The sequence below is a fragment of the Mytilus galloprovincialis genome, chromosome 10 (genome assembly GCF_965363235.1).
Source record: "Mytilus galloprovincialis chromosome 10, xbMytGall1.hap1.1, whole genome shotgun sequence".
Taxonomy (NCBI): Eukaryota; Metazoa; Mollusca; class Bivalvia; order Mytilida; family Mytilidae; genus Mytilus; species Mytilus galloprovincialis.
The window spans coordinates 17,929,200-17,943,823 of record NC_134847.1 but is presented as its reverse complement, the minus strand read 5'-3'; the positions used below and the strand labels follow the sequence as shown (position 1 = coordinate 17,943,823).

General features: G+C 31.7%; 5 non-coding genes across 5 annotated transcripts; all 5 read left to right on the top strand.

The window, feature by feature from the left end:
• Positions 1–4,468: 4,468 nt before the first annotated feature.
• Positions 4,469–4,541, top strand: Trnaf-gaa (transfer RNA phenylalanine (anticodon GAA)). The gene has a single exon. It is a non-coding gene; the product is annotated as a tRNA-Phe (tRNA).
• A 596-nt stretch (positions 4,542–5,137) lies between these two features.
• On the top strand, positions 5,138–5,210 carry Trnaf-gaa (transfer RNA phenylalanine (anticodon GAA)). The gene has a single exon. It is a non-coding gene; the product is annotated as a tRNA-Phe (tRNA).
• Positions 5,211–5,806: 596 nt separating this feature from the next.
• Trnaf-gaa (transfer RNA phenylalanine (anticodon GAA)) lies at positions 5,807–5,879 on the top strand. The gene has a single exon. It is a non-coding gene; the product is annotated as a tRNA-Phe (tRNA).
• A 7,154-nt stretch (positions 5,880–13,033) lies between these two features.
• On the top strand, positions 13,034–13,106 carry Trnaf-gaa (transfer RNA phenylalanine (anticodon GAA)). Its single transcript has one exon. It is a non-coding gene; the product is annotated as a tRNA-Phe (tRNA).
• A 597-nt stretch (positions 13,107–13,703) lies between these two features.
• Positions 13,704–13,776, top strand: Trnaf-gaa (transfer RNA phenylalanine (anticodon GAA)). The gene has a single exon. It is a non-coding gene; the product is annotated as a tRNA-Phe (tRNA).
• Positions 13,777–14,624: the final 848 nt, after the last annotated feature.

The following is a 14,624-nucleotide window of genomic DNA, read 5'->3' as shown; positions in this document are numbered from 1 at the left end:
ATTTATATAATGGTGATATTTATCACAGTGATGGGACAAATAATAGGCAAGGTGTTGCCATATTAGTGAAGTCAAACTTGTGTGCAAATGTTAAACAAATATATAAAGATAACAATGGTAGATTTTTACATTTACAGTTTGAATATGATGATAGTATTTATAATATAATGAATGTCTATGCGCCTAATATTGTAAATGAAAAGGCGGATTTTTTTGATTTTTTAAATGATTATATGAAATTATTTGAAAATACCATTATTGCTGGTGACTGGAATACATCATTGTCTGGCAAAGACAGGTGTAGTAGAACTGTGCACAAAAATGATGTATCGGTCAAAAAGTTAAATGATATTATGCTTAATCATAATGTATACGATATATGGAGATTTAGAAATCCAGATAAACTTGTATTTTCAAGAAAAATGGTTTACAATGGTGAACTCAAACAATCAAGAATAGATTATTTTTTATTGAACAGGGATTTGACATTCTTTGTACAGAGTGTATATCATTTTGATACTACAATTAGTGATCACTGTTTTGTTGAAATGAAAATGAATTTTGAAAAAATTGAAAGAGGTCCAGGTTTATGGATTTTAAACAATACATTTTTGAAAAATGAAGAATATATTTCAAAAATTAGAAATATCATTGAGGAAGAAAAACAAAGCACACTTTTTAATTCAGAGTTTCTCATTTGGTGGGATAATTTGAAATATAAAATCAAGAAATTTAGTCAAGTATTTGGAAAAAGAATTCAAAAAGAAAAGAATGCAGAATATTTTTTACTGCAAAATAAGTTGAAAAGAATATCAGAGAGAATTGCTCTAGGAGAAGTTATAGATGTGGCTCAGTATGAAAATTTGAAATTAGATTTGTCAGTGTATGAAGAACAAAAATGTAAAGGAGCAATCCTGCGTTCTAAGGCTTTTTGGGCTACTGAGAGTGATAAATGCACTAAATATTTTTTACAAATGGAAAAGCAAAAGCAAGAGTCACATTGCATTAAGGAACTATTGAATGAAAACAATGAGAGTGTTACTAATACTGAAGGTATCTTAGATACACAGTATGATTTTTATAATAAATTGTATTCTTCTGTTAAAACAGATGATGAGGTTATGAAAGAATTTTTAAAAAATGTAAATACTAAAATAAATCAGGAGGATGTAGATCTATGTGATAATGATATAACAGTTAAAGAAATTGAATTTGCATTACAGAAAATGGCTAGAAATAAAAGTCCTGGCTCTGATGGTCTTACAGTTGAATTCTATTGTACTTTTTTTAGTTCACTGAAAGACATTCTATTGAAATTGTTTGAAGAAATTGAAAAATATTCAAAGCTTTCTCGGTCTATGAGATGTGGAATTATTAGTTTAATATTTAAGAAAAAAGGAGATAAAAGATGTTTGAAAAATTATAGACCTATTTCACTCCTTCAGGTAGATTATAAAATATTAGCCAAAGTGATGGCTAATAGATTTAAACAAGTTTTATGTAAAATTGTATCAAAATGTCAGTCTTGTTGTATACCTGGTAGAGATATTGCTGATACTATTGCTAATATAAGAGATGTACTTGACCTTATAGAAAGTGAAGAATTGGAGGGTTATTTACTTAAAATGGATCAGGAGAAAGCATTCGATAAAGTTGGGCATACTTATTTAAGGGAGGTTCTTAAAAAGTATGGATTTGGTGATAGATTTGTAAATTGGGTAGGGATTTTTTATACAGACATTCAAAGTTCTGTTAAAAGTAATGGGTTTCTTACAAAATATTTTAAAATTAAAAATGGGATTAGACAGGGATGTCCCATTAGTGCTCTTTTGTACGTGCTTTCTGCCGAACCTTTGCAGTGTGCAATTAGAAATAATTTAAACATTGAAGGTATTAATATACCTAATTGTGATGAAAAAGCTGTTATTTTTCAACATGCTGATGACACTACTCTCACATTATGTAATAAAGAGTCTATCAATGAAACATTGAATATTTTTGAAATTTATGGAAAAGCATCAGGTTCAAAGATAAATATGTCAAAATCGGAGATTATGTGTATTGGTAAAGCAAAAATTAATGTATCAGAAATACAGCAAATAGGGTTGAAATATTCTGTAGATTGTATACAGATATTAGGTGTGTATGTAGGCAAAAATAAATTATTTTGTGATGATCTTAATTGGAAAGATAAAATTAGTAAAATTAAAATGTTAGTTAATTTATGGAAGCAGAGACGATTGACATTATCTGGTAGAGCTACTGTGATATCCTCACTATTGATGTCTAGGTTATGGTACACAATAGCAGTGTGTTCCATTCCTGATTGGGCTTTACAGTCAATCAAGAAGATATGTTTAGATTTTTTATGGAATAATGGATCGCATTTGATCAAATATAGAACGATAATAGGAGCCAAAACTGATGGAGGGTTAAAATACCCTGATATTTATTTAAAACTATTAGCATTTAGATTAAAATTTTTGACAAGATTTTTAGATAAGGATTTTCATGCTATATGGAAATACACTATGACATATTTTTTGAACAAGATACACAATACAAATCTAGGTGTACATTGTTTATTTTTATTGCTACAAAAGAAAGACTGTACAAACATACCTGTGTTTTATAGGGAAATCATTGATGCATGGCAATATTTTAAACCTTATGTTGATATTGATATACGATCGGTTGATATTTTTAATCAACCAATTTTTTTGAATGAATCCATCAAGGTGAATGGTAAATGCATACTTTGGAAACAGTTTTTATTAGCTGGAATTACCAAATTGAAACATGTAGCATATGAAGTGGTTCCAGGTTTTTTACCTTTTAATGCTATTTATGAAATGATTGAAAATGTTGATGACAATGTAGATTGTAATAAACTAAGACAGCAATATAATAGTTTGCTAGAATGTATTCCAAATGAATGGAAAAAGGTGATATTAAATGAAACAAAACCAGTTAACTGTGATGAGGTTCCATTGTTTATTGTAAATTATAATAACAAAACAAAAGATTTTGTATGTTGTAAAACAAAAGATTTTTATGGTATATTAGTAGATAAATGTTATATTGAACCTGATGCTCATCAATATTGGTTAGAAAGTTTTAATGTCCAATATGTTCCTTTTAAGTTCGTATGGACAAGTGTTCATTGTTATTGGAAATCGCCAGACTGTGTGCAATTAGATTTTAAAATTGTTCACAATAGAATATTTACAAATTTAAAACTAAAAAGAATAAAACTTTCTGACTCAGACATTTGTGATAGTTGTAAATCTGAAGTAGAAGATTTGTTTCACTTATTTTTGAAATGTCATGATCTAGATGTTTTTCATAGCTATATGTTTAGTTTTTTATGTGAGCTTCTAGAGAAATGTAAAATTGATGTCTTGGTAAATCAAGGATATAGACAGATGTTTTTGCTTGGTATGACAAGTACTTATACTGATGTAAATACATATTTTGTTAATTTTGTTCTTTCTGTTGCAAGACTTTGTGTTTTCAAAAGGAGACAAATGATCAAAAATGATGTCAAGAAAATAGATCTTACGAGATTTTTCAGGTATACACTGAAACATTATATTTCTTATTTTCATGTATATTGTAAGATGGTTAACAAGATGAACACTTTTGAAAGGAACTTTCTAAAGAATAATTGTAAAATCATTGAAATAGATGGTGTTTTGATATTTAACTTTTAATGACGTTAGAAATACTGTGATACTCTATTGAATATTTTATTCTTTTATTATCAATGTGAATTGTGATTTTATATGTTTTATTGAATAAAGATAAAAAAAAAAAAAGAGCGTTAGACTGAAGATCTAAAGGCCCCCGGTTCAATCCCGGGTTCCGGCACGGAACAATCCGGCGGCTGGCAGGATATTTTTTGCTACTCACTACTTTTGCAAGATAATCCAAAGAAACTTTTCTCCATAGAATGACTAGATGTAACTATACTAATGGCATGTCAGATTGCAGAAACAGTGCACATGATACGGGAGAAGAAAACACACATTTACCAGCTCAACGGTGATGTCTTTCTAATGATCAACTGTTCGTTAATCTAACTTGGTAACGTTGACGATGATCCTTTATGATGTCAAGTCAATCACGGATGTTCAAAGATAACGTCGACGAAAGAGTAACTGTTTTCTTCTCTTCTTGGAAGAAGAAAATAGGGTGTTTTTTCTTTTTCTTCTTTTATTAAAGCTAAAATCTTAATGCTATTATGTATAGTACTACACGGACTTTTTCACATAGAAATGAATGATAAATATTCTTAGAACACGTGTTTGAAACTATACTGGTATCTATAGCTATTTCAATTTTCAACACAAGAAAATAATTTTCTTAATTTGCACATGCACATGCACTTTCAGTTTCATGTAATGATATCATTGGTCTAACAGCTCAATACTTATAAATGCACCTAATTGCAGAACAATCCATGTCAGCCGGAATAGCTCAGTTGGGAGAGCGTTAGACTGAAGATCTAAAGGCCCCCGGTTCAATCCCGGGTTCCGGCACGGAACAATCCGGCGGCTGGCAGGATATTTTTTGCTACTCACTACTTTTGCAAGATAATCCAAAGAAACTTTTCTCCATAGAATGACTAGATGTAACTATACTAATGGCATGTCAGATTGCAGAAACAGTGCACATGATACGGGAGAAGAAAACACACATTTACCAGCTCAACGGTGATGTCTTTCTAATGATCAACTGTTCGTTAATCTAACTTGGTAACGTTGACGATGATCCTTTATGATGTCAAGTCAATCACGGATGTTCAAAGATAACGTCGACGAAAGAGTAACTGTTTTCTTCTCTTCTTGGAAGAAGAAAATAGGGTGTTTTTTTTTTCTTCTTTTATTAAAGCTAAAATCTTAATGCTATTATGTATAGTACTACACGGACTTTTTCACATAGAAATGAATGATAAATATTCTTAGAACACGTGTTTGAAACTATACTGGTATCTATAGCTATTTCAATTTTCAACACAAGAAAATAATTTTCTTAATTTGCACATGCACATGCACTTTCAGTTTCATGTAATGATATCATTGGTCTAACAGCTCAATACTTATAAATGCACCTAATTGCAGAACAATCCATGTCAGCCGGAATAGCTCAGTTGGGAGAGCGTTAGACTGAAGATCTAAAGGCCCCCGGTTCAATCCCGGGTTCCGGCACGGAACAATCCGGCGGCTGGCAGGATATTTTTTGCTACTCACTACTTTTGCAAGATAATCCAAAGAAACTTTTCTCCATAGAATGACTAGATGTAACTATACTAATGGCATGTCAGATTGCAGAAACAGTGCACATGATACGGGAGAAGAAAACACACATTTACCAGCTCAACGGTGATGTCTTTCTAATGATCAACTGTTCGTTAATCTAACTTGGTAACGTTGACGATGATCCTTTATGATGTCAAGTCAATCACGGATGTTCAAAGATAACGTCGACGAAAGAGTAACTGTTTTCTTCTCTTCTTGGAAGAAGAAAATAGGGTGTTTTTTTTTTCTTCTTTTATTAAAGCTAAAATCTTAATGCTATTATGTATAGTACTACACGGACTTTTTCACATAGAAATGAATGATAAATATTCTTAGAACACGTGTTTGAAACTATACTGGTATCTATAGCTATTTCAATTTTCAACACAAGAAAATAATTTTCTTAATTTGCACATGCACATGCACTTTCAGTTTCATGTAATGATATCATTGGTCTAACAGCTCAATACTTATAAATGCACCTAATTGCAGAACAATCCATGTCAGCCGGAATAGCTCAGTTGGGAGAGCGTTAGACTGAAGATCTAAAGGCCCCCGGTTCAAACCCGGGTTCCGGCACGGAACAATCCGGCGGCTGGCAGGATATTTTTTGCTACTCACTACTTTTGCAAGATAATCCAAAGAAACTTTTCTCCATAGAATGACTAGATGTAACTATACTAATGGCATGTCAGATTGCAGAAACAGTGCACATGATACGGGAGAAGAAAACACACATTTACCAGCTCAACGGTGATGTCTTTCTAATGATCAACTGTTCGTTAATCTAACTTGGTAACGTTGACGATGATCCTTTATGATGTCAAGTCAATCACGGATGTTCAAAGATAACGTCGACGAAAGAGTAACTGTTTTCTTCTCTTCTTGGAAGAAGAAAATAGGGTGTTTTTTTTTTTCTTCTTTTATTAAAGCTAAAATCTTAATGCTATTATGTATAGTACTACACGGACTTTTTCACATAGAAATGAATGATAAATATTCTTAGAACACGTGTTTGAAACTATACTGGTATCTATAGCTATTTCAATTTTCAACACAAGAAAATAATTTTCTTAATTTGCACATGCACATGCACTTTCAGTTTCATGTAATGATATCATTGGTCTAACAGCTCAATACTTATAAATGCACCTAATTGCAGAACAATCCATGTCAGCCGGAATAGCTCAGTTGGGAGAGCTTTAGACTGAGGAGAGAGCTGAATGAAGCACAGCCGGACGTAGATGTTGTTTACATTCCTCCGATGTGATTTTGCTGTTTTCAGTGTATAAATGGACTTAATTTCATATTGAAAGGTATTTTCAAACATTGTTATACTTCCGTTTATGAATACGAGTATTTATTAACAATTATTTAACATTTAAACCCCTTACACCGGCGATTTAGTCGTTTGGTGAAAGGGGGGTGGAGCGGTGCACTCGTCTGTTTAGGGGTGAACTTGCTTTCGAAAAACCAAAATGACCGGCGCAAATGAATATTTTGGAAAAGGACCACAAGGATTTGGGAAAGGGCCTGAGAAAGTTCCTAAGAGTAAAGAAAATTATGTCATGGAGATAAAAAGATATTCGAGAGACTGTACTATTCGTGTTATAGGAATATCAACAGAAAATGTGCAAGCAATTTCTGTGATAAGGGCAATTGAGCATGTCACAGGTTTGAACTCTGTTCTTGCTGTGGTTAAGGATGATACCTCTTCGTACGATGTTACGCTTGACTCAAAGTCTAATGCAACAAAAATACTTAGTGGAGTTGAGATTTTAGACAAAGATTACGAATGTTCGTTAATGTACTCAGATACGACAGTTGTGTCTTTCATGTACATCCCAGCATTCATTGAGGATGACGATATTATAGACATGTTAAGAGATAGGGGAATTAAAATCGTTTCACCAGTATTTAGAAGAGTTGTACCGGGTACGCAGGTAGCCGATGGAACGCGATTTGTCAAATGTGTTTTTCCACCTCATATTATTGCACTTCCATGGAGTATGCCTTTTAAGGTTGGTAAAAACACAAAGTATTACAAATGTGTTCACAATAACCAGACAAAGGTATGTTCAGAATGCTATTCACCTGAACATGTTCACAAAAACTGTCCTTACATTATTTGTGGTGGTTGTGGAGAACAGGGTCATGTTGCGAGAAGGTGTCGTGCAGCAAAGTGTGAACATTGTCATGAACTACCGTTGAAATGTAAATGTAAGAAGGGAGACAATTTGAAAACGCGACCGCAGCCAATCATTGCTAAGTGCAATGTTTGTAATAAAATCGCATGTAGTTGCGTGAATGAGGTTAACAACGTGGAAGCAACGGGAGTCAACGATATGAGTACTTCGCAAGAACAAACCAATAATGAAGTGTCAGAACAAACCGAGGTTAAAAGTGTTGATGTACCAGAAAGTGAAGGTCTGGTGGATGATATTCATAATAACAAAAATGAATTGATTGTTGAAGCCGCCGTGCACATGGAAAATATTGTACAGCATGAGACAAGAAAGAGAAAAATTGCTAATTCGGAAGATAATTGTTCCGAGTCAGATGAAAATACTGATGTAGATGTGAAAGATGATGATGGTGTTGATATCTCTGCTCCTAGTGTTAGTGCCGTTGAGGAAGAGAAAAAAGATGAAAAAACTGGCAAAAAAGTTAAACGTAACGGAGATAGCACTCTTCTATGTGAAGAAGCTGTTAATGAAGATTTAGATTTTGGAGATTTTGATCCCGATCATTGGGAAAAACGAAACGACACCCTTTGTGATGTTACATTAAACAACACAGAGGGTGGTAGTGGTGATGGTGATGATGACTCCTCTGTCTGTGTTGAAGAAAACATGGATGAAGGAGGTAACACAAACGAAGAGGTTGATGTGTTTTCTCTCTCTGCTAAAGAGCTTAGAAAATATAAAAAGCAACAACGAAAGCTTACAAGAAGGTCGCCGTTGAATCCTAAACCTAATGTTAATGCTGGTAGAAGCTCTCAGGTGTCTGAAAATAAAAATAAAAATGGATAACAAATTTTATTATTTTATTTGTATTATAATGGTGCTGATTTGTTCGTTTAATTGTAATGGTTTAAAAAATGTGAATAATTTTCAAAATTTTGTATCTGTTTTATATGATAGAAGGGCTACTTTTGCTTTGTTGCAAGAGACTTTCTGGGATAAATCATATGTTGATGGAATACAAAATATGTATGAAGGGAAAATATATGAATGTAATGGTTATAATAGTAGGCAAGGTGTTGCTATCATGGTTGCCAATAGTGTAAAAGATAAAACAAAATTAGTATATAAAGATGATGAAGGAAGGTTTATACATGTTTCATATGAAACAGATGGTCAAATTTTTAATTTTGTATCTGTTTATGCACCTAATAATTGTATAGAAAGAGCAAGATATTTTAAGTTTGTTAACAGTTATATTGAAAATTTACAAAATGTTATAATAGGAGGAGATTTTAATACAACTCTGTCAAACTTAGACAAAGGAGGTAAATCTAAACATTGTATTGATGAGGCATATAGAGAATTAAATAAAACCATGTGTAATTGTAATATATATGATGTATGGAGAGCAAGAAATGAATGTAAAAAAATATTTTCTTGGAAAAGAATATGTAATAATATATTGCAGCAGAGTAGAATAGACTATTTTTTAATTAGTAAATCCTTATCACCAAATGTACAAAATGTGTATTATAATGAAACAAGCTTTAGTGATCATACATATGTTTTTATGAATTTTAACTTTTGTGTTGTTGAACGAGGCCCTGGAATATGGGTGTTGAATAATACTGTATTGTCAAATGTAAATTATGTAAAAAGAGTTAAAGAGATTATAGTTGAATCTATGAATTGTTCTTTATATGACAGTGAACCACTTATTTGGTGGGATAATTTGAAATATAGAATTAAGAGATATTCTCAAGTTTTTTCTTCAGATTTAGTTAAGGAAAAGAAAAGGGAATTTTTTTATATACAAAATAAAATACAAAGGTTATGTGCTTTACAAGCAAGTGGTATAGATATAGATGTAACTAGATTAGAAACATTGCAATTAGATCTTAGTAAATATGAATTAGATAAATGTAAAGGTGCTATTTTACGATCTAAAGCCACATGGGCTACAGAGGGTGACAAAAATACAAAATATTTTCTAAACTTAGAAAAGTATAGACAGGAAAGTAATTCTGTGAAAGAATTGTATAATGTAAATGATGAAATTGTAAATGATACTGATGGAATTTTAGATATTGAATATAATTTTTACAAAGAGTTGTACTCTTGTGTTGAGATAGAAACTGATAAACTATGTGATTTTTTACAACATGTTGATAAAAAGGTTGATGACGATGATAAAGAGATTTGTGACTCAGATATAACATTTAATGAAATTGCTGAGGCCTTATCATCGATGTCTAAGAATAAGAGCCCAGGCTCAGATGGACTTACTACAGAATTTTATTGTACTTTTTACGATTCACTTAGAGAGATTTTATATAAAGTTTTTAATGCTGTTTATGATGAAGGTATTTTATCAAGATCAATGAGATCTGGTGTTATCAGTTTAATTTTTAAGAAAAAAGGTGATAAAAGAGGTATTAAAAATTATAGACCTATTTCATTACTGCAAGTTGATTACAAAATTTTAGCTCGTGTCATGGCAAATAGATTTAAAAAAGTATTGCCAAAAATAGTGTCTGAAAATCAAACATGTTGTATAGTAGGAAGAGATATTTCTAATAGTATTGCAAATGTACGAGATATTATAACTTTAGTAGAAAATGATGATATGGAAGGATATATTGTAAAAGCTGACCAAGAAAAAGCCTTTGATAGGCTTAGTCATGAGTACATGTTAAGTGTATTAAAGAAATTTGGTTTTGGTGAAAGTTTTATTAAATGGATTACAATTTTTTATAATGAAATAAATAGCTTTGTAAAATGTAATGGTTTTTTAACCAAGTATTTTGCTATTAAGAATGGGATAAGACAAGGCTGTCCAATTAGTGCTCTGTTATATGTTTTGGCAGCTGAGCCTTTACAATGTATGATTAGCAATAATTGTAATATTTCCGGAATCAATATTCCAATGTCAGAAAAAGTGTGTAAAATGTTTCAACATGCTGATGATACTACTGTAACTGTATCTGATAAGAAGTCAATTGATGAAGTATTTAATGTATTTGAATTGTATGGTAAATGTTCTGGTGCTAAAATAAATAGGCAAAAGTCAGAAATAATGCCTATTGGGAAAGGTTGTATGACAGAAAATGAACAAAATTGCCATGGTCTCAAAATTTGTGAAAATGAAATTTTGTTATTAGGTGTTTATATTGGCAAAAATGAACATGTATGTAATGAATTGAATTGGAGAGGAAAACTAAATAAAATCAAGATGTTATTAAATATGTGGATACAAAGAAAATTGACAATACATGGTAGAGTAAATGTAATAACCTCTCTGTTAATGTCTAGATTGTGGTATAATTTATTTGTTACTTCTATGCCTGAATGGGCTATTGATGAAATGAAGAGACTATGTGTTAACTTTGTGTGGAATGGTGGTGCACACCTTGTACAGTATAATACTATTATTTGTGATAAAAACAAAGGTGATTTACAACTGCCTGATATTAAATCAAAAATTTGTGCTTTTAGATTGAAGTTTTTAGCCAGATTTTTAAATGAAGATTATAAAGTAATATGGAAAGACATATTTAGGTATTTTATTTCCAAAGTATTGAATATGAAATTGGCAGAAGACATTGTATTCATGTCATTAAAAGATAAATATATGTCTTGTATTCCTGTGATATACAAAGAAATGTTAAAATCATTTTGCTTTATACGAGAAAATGTGTCATTTGATTATACAGTTGAAAATATTTATAATCAACCGTTGTTTTGTAATTCAGAAATTTTGATATGTGGGAAAACAATTTTATGGAATGATTTTATAGAGGCTGGAATAATTCAGTTGAAAGACATTTGTTATGAGGTGAAACCTGGGTTTTTACCTCTAAACGCTATTGTAGAAATTGTTGCTAATGGGAATGATGAATATGATATAGATAGTATTATAAAACGTTATAGATCACTTCAGTCTGCTTTACCAGAATTGTGGACTAAAACTGTAGGGACTGAGGTGTATCATAGAACAAACAATAGAAACATTGACATTAATTTGAATATGAATTGTAAACTTGTTGATTTTAAGATGTGTTCATCAAAACAGTTATATTGTCTTGTTATAGATAAATTGTGTCAGCAACCAAAATCTGTTGACAAATGGATGAATATCTTTCAAGATGATGAAAGTATTATGCATAAAGTATGGAAAATAGTTAATATGTTTTGGAAACCGTCATTAATGACGGAGCTTGATTTTAAAATAGCTCACTGTTGTATATTTACAAACGAACGTTTATTAAAAATGAAGTTGGTAGATAATGATTTGTGTGATATTTGTTGTAATGAAATAGAAGATATTATGCATTTGTTTATAAAGTGTTCTGAATTATATGACTTTCATCAGTATTTGATTACAAAAGTAGAGTTATTATTAGATACTTGTGATTCAGATCAAGTGAATTCTGTTGTATATGAACAAATATTTATGCTCGGTTTAACTGTGACAATCAATGGTGTGAATGCCAGTTTTGTTAACTTTATGTTATCAGTTGCACGTTACTGTATATTTAGAAGAAGAAATCTTGTAAAAAATAATGTGAAGAATATTGATATTTTAAGATTTTTTCAATACACATTGAAGCATTATGTGACTTATTTTAATGAATATTTGTGTCAAATGAAGAATATGAGCAACATATTTGAAAAACATTTCCTACTGCATAATTCTATACTGCAGAAAACAGACAGTGATGTGATTATATTTGATCTCTGATGTACTAATGAACTATAATCTTAGATAACTGTAAAATAGAATTTGTATTATGTAATTAGAAATGTATTGTATTGTGTAACTCAACTGTGATAGATACATTTCAATGATTTTATTTATGTAATGTGATGTTTGATTTTAATAAAGATAAAAAAAAAAAGAGCGTTAGACTGAAGATCTAAAGGCCCCCGGTTCAATCCCGGGTTCCGGCACGGAACAATCCGGCGGCTGGCAGGATATTTTTTGCTACTCACTACTTTTGCAAGATAATCCAAAGAAACTTTTCTCCATAGAATGACTAGATGTAACTATACTAATGGCATGTCAGATTGCAGAAACAGTGCACATGATACGGGAGAAGAAAACACACATTTACCAGCTCAACGGTGATGTCTTTCTAATGATCAACTGTTCGTTAATCTAACTTGGTAACGTTGACGATGATCCTTTATGATGTCAAGTCAATCACGGATGTTCAAAGATAACGTCGACGAAAGAGTAACTGTTTTCTTCTCTTCTTGGAAGAAGAACATAGGGTGTGTTTTTTTTTCTTCTTTTATTAAAGCTAAAATCTTAATGCTATTATGTATAGTACTACACGGACTTTTTCACATAGAAATGAATGATAAATATTCTTAGAACACGTGTTTGAAACTATACTGGTATCTATAGCTATTTCAATTTTCAACACAAGAAAATAATTTTCTTAATTTGCACATGCACATGCACTTTCAGTTTCATGTAATGATATCATTGGTCTAACAGCTCAATACTTATAAATGCACCTAATTGCAGAACAATCCATGTCAGCCGGAATAGCTCAGTTGGGAGAGCGTTAGACTGAAGATCTAAAGGCCCCCGGTTCAATCCCGGGTTCCGGCACGGAACAATCCGGCGGCTGGCAGGATATTTTTTGCTACTCACTACTTTTGCAAGATAATCCAAAGAAACTTTTCTCCATAGAATGACTAGATGTAACTATACTAATGGCATGTCAGATTGCAGAAACAGTGCACATGATACGGGAGAAGAAAACACACATTTACCAGCTCAACGGTGATGTCTTTCTAATGATCAACTGTTCGTTAATCTAACTTGGTAACGTTGACGATGATCCTTTATGATGTCAAGTCAATCACGGATGTTCAAAGATAACGTCGACGAAAGAGTAACTGTTTTCTTCTCTTCTTGGAAGAAGAAAATAGGGTGTGTTTTTTTTTCTTCTTTTATTAAAGCTAAAATCTTAATGCTATTATGTATAGTACTACACGGACTTTTTCACATAGAAATGAATGATAAATATTCTTAGAACACGTGTTTGAAACTATACTGGTATCTATAGCTATTTCAATTTTCAACACAAGAAAATAATTTTCTTAATTTGCACATGCACATGCACTTTCAGTTTCATGTAATGATATCATTGGTCTAACAGCTCAATACTTATAAATGCACCTAATTGCAGAACAATCCATGTCAGCCGGAATAGCTCAGTTGGGAGAGCGTTAGACTGAAGATCTAAAGGCCCCCGGTTCAATCCCGGGTTCCGGCACGGAACAATCCGGCGGCTGGCAGGATATTTTTTGCTACTCACTACTTTTGCAAGATAATCCAAAGAAACTTTTCTCCATAGAATGACTAGATGTAACTATACTAATGGCATGTCAGATTGCAGAAACAGTGCACATGATACGGGAGAAGAAAACACACATTTACCAGCTCAACGGTGATGTCTTTCTAATGATCAACTGTTCGTTAATCTAACTTGGTAACGTTGACGATGATCCTTTATGATGTCAAGTCAATCACGGATGTTCAAAGATAACGTCGACGAAAGAGTAACTGTTTTCTTCTCTTCTTGGAAGAAGAAAATAGGGTGTTTTTTTTTTCTTCTTTTATTAAAGCTAAAATCTTAATGCTATTATGTATAGTACTACACGGACTTTTTCACATAGAAATGAATGATAAATATTCTTAGAACACGTGTTTGAAACTATACTGGTATCTATAGCTATTTCAATTTTCAACACAAGAAAATAATTTTCTTAATTTGCACATGCACATGCACTTTCAGTTTCATGTAATGATATCATTGGTCTAACAGCTCAATACTTATAAATGCACCTAATTGCAGAACAATCCATGTCAGCCGGAATAGCTCAGTTGGGAGAGCGTTAGATAAGATAAGATAAGATAAGATACTTTATTTTTCCAATTATGGGCCCCAAAGGGCATAAACATTACAACATCAATAATTTTTTCATAATACAATACAAACAATGAGATAAAAAAAAAAAAAAGTTAAACAAGAACTTTTTAAGTTCTTAAAGAATACGTAGATAAAGAATCTATAGTATGTTTTTTTTTTTTAATACTAATGCATTTTATTGCAAGTGTGAT